This window comes from Salvelinus sp. IW2-2015, linkage group LG19 (assembly GCF_002910315.2).
Source record: "Salvelinus sp. IW2-2015 linkage group LG19, ASM291031v2, whole genome shotgun sequence".
In the NCBI taxonomy this organism is placed as follows: Eukaryota; Metazoa; Chordata; class Actinopteri; order Salmoniformes; family Salmonidae; genus Salvelinus; species Salvelinus sp. IW2-2015.
In genome coordinates, this window is record NC_036859.1 from 2,442,993 (window position 1) to 2,451,344 (window position 8,352).

Genomic DNA, 8,352 nt, shown 5'->3' on the forward strand with positions numbered 1-8,352 from the left:
CAAGGGAGTCTTGGACAGCGGAGCGGCATGCCATGAGACCTTGGGCAGGTGCTTGTCCCAGTCACGCTGGTGTTTGGCAGAGACGATGGCCAGCTGCTGTCCAAGCGTTTTGTTGAAGGAGTGGAAAGACAGTGCAAACCGCTGGGTGCTCATGGCCATTGACTATTTTACAAAATGCCCGAAGCCTATGCTCTGCCTGACCAGGAGGCAGAGACCATTGTCAATGCCTTGACAGTGGGGATGTTCAGCAGGTTTGGAGCTGCGGAGTCCATCCACATGACCAAGGAGAGTCTAGTGTGTTCAGATTTTATTAGACACATGCACCGAATACAACAGGTGTAGACCTCACAGTGAAATGCTTACTTACGAGCCCCCAACCAACAATGCAGTTTCAAAAAATACGGACAAGAATAAGAGATAAATAAAGTATCAAGTAATTAAAGAGCAACAGTAAAACAACAATAGCGAGACTATATACAGGGGGTATTGGTACAGAGTCAACGTACGGAGGCACCGGTTATTTGAGGTAGTTATGTACATGTAACGGCTGTCTTCGGGTGAAAGAAGGAGGACCAAGATGCAGCGTGAATATATCCATATTTAATGGGAAAATACTTAAACACCGAACAAAACAACAAACCGACAAAAAGGAACGAAGACGATACAGTCCCGTAACGTGAACACTAAACACTGGTACACTGAAACAGGAACAATCACCCACAAACCAACAGTGCAAACAGGCTACCTTAATATGGTTCCCAATCGAGACAATGACAAACACCTGCCTCTGATTGAAACCATATTAGGCCAAACAACAAACACAACATAGAAACACAAAACATAGAATGCCCACCCAGCTCACATCCTGACCAACTAAACAAAGACTAAACAAAGGAAATAAGGTCAGGAACGTGACAGTACATCTAGGTAGAGTTATTGAAGTAATTATGCATAGATGAGAACTACAGAGGTTATCCTGTCACCAAACGGCCAGGTCTCTGACCTCCTCCCTATAGGCTGTCTCGTCGTTGTCGGTGATCAGGCCTACCACTGTTGTGTTCATCGGCAAATGTAATGAGGGTGTGGAGTCGTGCCTGGCCGTGCAGTCATGAGGTGAACAGGGAGTGCAGGAGGGGACTGAGCATGCACCCCGAGGGCCCCCGTGTTGAGGATCAGCGTGGCAGATGTGTTGTTACCTACCCTTACCACCTGGGGGCGGCCCGTCAGGAATTCCAGGATCCATTTGCAGAGGGAGTGTTTAGTCCCAGGGTCCTTAGCTTATTGATGAGCTTTGAGGGCACTATGGTGTTGAACGCTGAGCTGTAGTCAATGAATAGCATTCTCACGTAGGTGTTCCTTTTGTCCAGGTGGGAAAGGGCAGTGTGGAGTACAATATAGATTGCATCATCTGTGGATCCGTTGGGACGATATGCAAATTAGAGTGTCTCTAGGGTTTCTGGGATAATGATGTTGATGTAAGCCATACCAGCCTTTCAAAGCACTTCATGGCGACAGACGTGAGTGCTACGGGTCGGTAGTCGTTTAGGCAGGTTACCTTAGTGTTCTTGGGCACAGGGACTATGATGGTCTGCTTAAATATGTCGGTATTACAGACTCGGACAGGGAGAGGTTGAAAATATCAGTGAAGACACTGCCAGTTGGTCAGCGCATGCTCGCAGTACACGTCCTGGTAATCCATCTGATCCTGCGTCCTTCTGAATGTTGACCTGTTTAAAGGCCTACTCACATCGGCTGCGGCGAGCATGATCACACAGTCTTCTGGAACAGCTGGTGCTCTCATGCATGTTTCTGTGTTATTTTCCTCTAAGCGAGCATAGAAGTAGTTTAGCTCGCTTGTAGGCTCGTGCCACTGGGCAGCTCTCGGCTGTGCTTCCCTTTGTAGTCTGTAATGGTTTGCAAGCCCTGCCACATCCGACGTGCGTCAGAGCCGGTGTAGTATGATTCGATCTTAGTCCTGTATTGATGCTTTGCCTGTTTGATGTTCATGGCAGGGCATAGCGGGATTTCTTATAAGCTTCCGGGGTTAGAGTCCCGCTCCTTGAAAGCGGCAGCTCTAGCCTTTAGCTCAGTGCGGATGTTGCCTGTCATCCATGGCTTCTGGTTGGGGTATGTTCGTATGGTCACTGTGGGGACAACTTCATCGATGCACTTATTGATGAAGCCAATGACTGATGTGGTGTACTCCTCAATGCCATCGGAAGAATCCCGGAACATATTCCAGTCTGTGCTAGCAAAAACAGTCATGTAGTTTAGCATCTMCTTCATCTGACCACCTTTTTATTGAACTAGTCACGGGTGCTTCCTGCTTTAATTTTTGTTTGTAAGCAGGAATCAGGAGGATAGAATTATGGTCAGATTTGCCAAATGGAGGGCAAGGGAGAGCTTTGTATGCGTCTCTGTGTGTAGAGTATAGGTGGACCAGAGTTTTTTCCCTCTGTTTGCACATTTAACATGCTGATAGAAATTTGTTAAAACGGATTTAAGTTTCCCTGCATTAAAGTGTCCGGCTACTAGGAGCGCCGGCGTTGGCTGAGAGTTTTCTTGGTTGCTTATGGCAGAATACAGCTCATTCAATGCTGTCTTAGTGCCAGCCTCTGACTGTGGTGGTACATAAAACAGCTTCGAAAAATACAGATGAAAACTCTCTAGGTAGATAGTGTGGTCTACAGCTTATCATTAGATACTCTACCTCAGGCGAGCAATAGCCCAAGACTTCTTATATATCGTGCATCAGCTGTTATTTACAAAAATACATAGTCACCCGCCCCTTGTCTTACCAGACGCCGCTGTTCTATCCTGCCGGTATACCATGTAACCAGCCAGCTGTATGTTGATAGTGGGCCTGTTCCCGAGAAAGCAGTATATCTTTCGCGTRGGGCTCGRCAGAGTCGTTAAAGGAAAAAAAGGATTCTGCTAGTCCGTGGTGAGTAATTGCAGTCCTGATGTCTAGAAGTTATTTTCGGTCATAAGAGATGGTASCTGCAACATTATGRACAAAATAAAGTAAAACAATAAGTTACAAACAACGCAAATAAACGAACAAAAAAACACAATAGGTTGGAGACACGTAAAACGTCTGCCTTCCTCTCCAGCGCCATCTCATTCACCACCATGTGTGAGAGGCTGGGTATGCACAAGACCCGCACGATTCCTCTCCATCCTCAAAGTGATGGCCTTGTGGAGCGCTTCAACAAAACGCTTGGACAGCAGCAGGGGGTGGAGCATCGCAGGGGGGTGGAGCATCGCAAGTTTAAGGCCATGTTTAGCCATTGTTCTCTCTCTTACGTCTGGTCTTCACAAAAGATGGTCACGGTTGTTTTATACGGGTATCCTTCATTTATTTGGTTTGGGCTAAGGCCAAACAGTAGCCTGTGTGGAGTTGAGTTAAAAACCGTGAAATCGTAAACTCAAACCTCTGTCTGGACAATTTTTCCTTTATGATCTAGCCAGGTCATTACAATATTTAAAATATTTTAATAAGCTTTTCATCGAAGACCTACTTGTATTTGCCAGCTTGCAATACCATAATTAAAACACTAGTGGATGTGCGAACACATGAGCTGTGTTCGAATACTCTGTCACGCCCTGACCTTAGTTACTTTTTTATGTCTCTATTTTGGTTTGGTCAGGGGTGAGTTGGGGTGGGCATCTTATGTTTGTTCTATGTTGTCCTTTTTATGTGTTTGGCGGGTGTGGTTTCAATCAGAGGCAGCTGTCTATCTTGTCTCTGATTGAGACCATACTTAGGTACCTGTTCCCACCTGTGTTTGTGGGTAGTTGTTTTCTGTTGTGCGTTGCACCAGCCAGAAATGTTTCGGTCGTTCTCTTGTTATTTTTGTTTATTTCCAGTGTTCATTAAATAATATGGACACGTACCACGCTGCACATTTACATTACATTTAGTCATTTAGCAGACGTCTTATCCAGAGGCGACTTACAAGTGGTGCATTCACCTTATGATATCCAGTGGAACAACCACTTTACAATAGTGATCTAACTCTTTTAAGGGGGGGGGGGGGTTAGAAGGATTACTTTATCTACCTAGGTATTCCTTAAGAGGTGTGTTTCAGGCGTTTCCGGAAGGTGGTGTTGATCCCGTGACTGGCGTCGTGGGGAGTTTGTTCCACCATTGGGTGCCAGAGAAGCGAACAGTTTTGACTGGGCTGAGCGGGAGCTGTTACTCTCTCAGAGGTAGGGAGGCAAGCAGGCAGAGGTGATGAAGCAGTGCCTTGTTTGGGTGTAGGGCCTGATCAGAGCCTGAAGGTTACGGAGGGTGCCGTTCCCCTCACAGCTCGTAGGGCAGCATGTCTTGTAGCGGACGCGAGCTTCAACTGGAGCCAGTGGAGAGAGCGGAGAAGCGGGGTGACGTGAGAGAACTTGGGAAGGTTATTTGGTCCTCTCCTTCAAGAGTTCCATATCATAGCTATGCACTAAGGCAGGACAAAGTTTAATTACTGTTTAACGGATGCCCTGACTTACTTTTCTCCACACCCCGCAAAAAAAAATATTGTGTGTTATTTTTTGGGCAATACATGCGGAGCTTTGTTAATAATGCACTGTCCGGTCTCCCTTGAGGCTTTCCCAAGTTTATGTGCAAGAGACCAAACAGCCTCAGATCACGRGCTCAAATCATGTTCGAGCCTCGGATTGGACAGTGAAACACACACGCTCGCACCTGCAGATGTTTAATTTCTCTCTCATGCGGTCATGGCTGAAGCCAGTACAAATTCCTARTGTTTATGCGTCCCAGGTTTTCAGATCTATTAGAAGCGATTAATAGATGAAYCAACAATGTCATTGAACCAATTGACTGGCCAGAGATCAGGACATTCATCAGCAGTGCAAGCTAAGACGCAGTGCAAGCTAATAACGTTAGTATTTTGGACAACCAAAATGATTGATGAAATTGAAGTGTGTCAGCTATATGGTGATTTGCGATTCATAACTTACATTTTACCGGTACTATAGGCCAACCGATAACTCCAAGACGGAATGAGTTTGAAGTGGATGAGCTGCCGAGAACAGGTAGCATGTCCAGCAAAGTACATCGCCAGTGGCACTCACACACTTCATACAGATCAGCAGCTCTACAATGATGTGATCGACTGCCTCCAAGGTGGGGGCTTTTCGTGGCAGCCAGACGAGACAATCGAAGGAGGATGTGGTGTGCAAAGTTACCAGGGGCAGAGCCAGAGGGGTGTCCGGGATGGCACAGACATCTGACGTGCCACCCCGAAATTTAATTCGCTACTGGCAGTTTGATGCTGATTGGCATCTTTTTTCACCTCTTGTTGAAAGAAGCATTTATTTTGATGTTTGGCGGCGAATTTTTCAAATCGAGGACYAGGAAGAGAGAATATTAACGTAAGTTGCGAGATACAGAAGAATAAGAAGAAAATACAGAAGAAGAGAATATTTCCACAGCTCCATAAGCTCTTTTCACAATTGGCGAAAGCATCATATTTGAAGTAAGTTTTAAYGTTCAGCATCAGGTTTAGGTTTCCTGAACAACTTTTACGAAAGTTGAGTCACTGTGTAAGTTAACTTTACACCTGCTCCATTAACAGACAGTTAATCAGATGAGAGAGATCGGTTCCCAATTTAGCCTAACATTATGTTTACGTCTGTGCTAGTAATACACGCATATACAGTGCAGTGTTGTAAGTTACAGTATATGAATGTTTAGCTAATGTGGGGTAACTAGTAGGCTACAGCTGTCAGTGTTCAGCAAGTTAACATTCAGCAATTTGAAATCCATTAACTCAGCGAGATTTTTGTACTTGAACTCAAAACGAACAATTGTTATTGTCAATCTGTTAAAACTTCTTACGACTGAGATCCCGTTAACGGGATCGACTTGACAACAGCCAGTGAAAGTTGTAGGGCGCCAAATTCAAACAACAGAAATCTCATAATTAAAATTCCTCAAACATACAAGTATTTTACACCATTTTAAAGATAAACTTGTTGTTAATCCCACCACAGTGTCCGATTAAAAGGCTTCACGACGAAAGCACACCATCTTGATTATGTTAGGTCAGTACCTAGTCGCAGAAAAACACAGCCATTTTTCCAGCCAAAGAGAGGAGTCCACAAAAAGCAGAAATAGAGATAAAATTAATCACTAACCTTTGATATTTTCACTCAGATGACACTCATCAGACTTCATGTTACACAATACATGTATGTTTGTTCAATAAAGTTCCTATTTATATCCAAAAATCTCAGTTTACATTGGCGTGCGTTATGTTCAGCCTCCAAAAACAACCGTGATTTTGCAGAGAGGCCACATAATTTACAGGAAATACTCATAATAAACATTGATAAAAAGATACAAGTGTTTATACATGGACTTTAGATAAACTTCTCCTTAATGCAACCTCTGTGTCAGATTTCAAAAGAACTTTACGGAAAAAAGCACACCATGGCAATAATCTGAGTACGGCGCTCAGACAACAAAAACAAGCCATACAGGTACCCACCATGGTTGTGGAGTCAACAGAAGTCAGAAATAGATTATAAATATTACTTACCTTTGATGATCTTCATCAGAATGCACTCCCAGGAATCCCAGTTCCAATAAATGTTTGTTTTGTTCGATAAAGTCCATAATTTATGTCCAAATACTCCTTTTTGTTCGCTACGTTAGTTTCTCAAAATCCAAATTCATGACGCGCATGCCAGACGAAAAGTCATAATAATTCCATTAACAGTCGTAGAAACATGTCAAACGATGTATAGAATCAATATCTTAGGATGTTTTATAACATAAATCTTCAATAATGTTTCAACGAGAATTCTTTGTCTGTTAGAAATGGCAATGGAACAGCTAACTCTCCACGGGGGCGCACCTGAGTGGAGTGTGGCTCTCTGCCAGACCCCTGATCAATCAGCTCTTTATGCCTCATCCTTCACAGTAGAAGCATCAAACAAGGTTCTAAAGACTGTTGACATCTAGTGGAAGCCTTAGGAAGTGCAATATGACCCCATAGACACTGTATATTGGATAGGCAAACCTACAAACCTCAGATTTCCCACTTCCTGGTTGGATTTRTTTCTCAGGTTTTTGCCTCCCATATGAGTTCTGTTATACTCACAGACATCTTTCAAACAGTTTTAGAAACGTCAGAGTGTTTTCTATCCAAATCTACTAATAATGTGCATATCTTAGCTTCTGGGCCTGTGTAGCAGGCAGTTTACTCTGGGCACCTTATTCATCCAAGCTACTCAATACTGCCCCCAGCCATAAAAAGTTAACGTTACTCAAAAGGTTAACACAATTTGCAGATAGCCTGTTTTGCTATCGTTAAGGTGTAAGAAATTATAGCTAGCTAAGTTACTTACTGCAGAGTAGGGCTAGCCATGATCTAACTCGTAACTTTGGCTGGTAGTTGATTTTAAGGTACAGTTATGATAATGGGGATTTGTAATTAAGATAGGACTAAAATGTGGGTAATTGGATGCTTAGATGTAACCATAGACTGTCATATTTTTGCATAGGGTCAATTAAACATGAAAAGATATGGAGAGATATCAGACTTATTTTTAAAGAAGCACAAACAGGCAGATCAGGTGCAAACAGAACCCAGCCCTTGACTCACCACCAGACCCCAGAGAAGCTCCCTACCTGAGGCTAGTCAGAGTCAGTGTGGTCAGACTTCACAAGGACCCAGTCTACCACCACCAGGTCAGAGCATCTACCAGGCAGTCAGTCACATGCCCAGTTCAGAATTTAAGTTTAGCTTCAGTTTGTAATAGATGATTTTGTCAGATTAAGCGTCACTTTAAAATGTTGGTTGTTAATTCATGTGTATTCTTGTTTTGATGGCTGTGGCCCATTCTGTGGCACAATTGTTATTGTGATTATACACTAATGGTTATTGTGTTATTTTAATGTAATAGATGTATCAAGGGATGACACAGAGACCTCTGGCTCTAAGCAAGACAGTGAGCCAGAGCTGCCAGGAGATGTCATCGAGCCTCTCCCAACTGCATCAAGCACCAGATATACTGTTCCAGAAGGACCCAATGGTATGCCAGGCCTATACTTTAATCTACACATTTTAGTTAGCAGCTGTTAGTATCTAATCTTGTTGATCCCTTATTTYTACATTTCCTTAGAGATATGACACATTATTTAATGTGTATTTCAGACATTTCAAGATCCAGAGAAGAGGGTCCTGTACAGCTGTGTTTGAAAACATTTCCCAGAACGCAGTATGGTACTAGGAAAAGGGCTTTCAACAGCTCCTGGTTTAAGGACAATTCATGGCTTGAAAATTCTGTAAGTCAAGATTCGACATATTGTTTCGCCTGTAGACATTTTTCTCT

General features: G+C 43.4%; 1 long non-coding RNA gene across 1 annotated transcript in view; it reads left to right on the forward strand.

Moving 5' to 3' along the window:
* Positions 1-8,352, forward strand: part of LOC139029267 (uncharacterized) — a 205,710-nt gene extending 197,358 nt beyond the window's left edge. Inside the window, exons 2-3 of the long non-coding RNA XR_011481561.1 lie at positions 7,924-8,052; positions 8,175-8,352. This is a non-coding gene — a long non-coding RNA (uncharacterized lncRNA). The remainder of the gene's footprint in view (positions 1-7,923; positions 8,053-8,174) is intronic.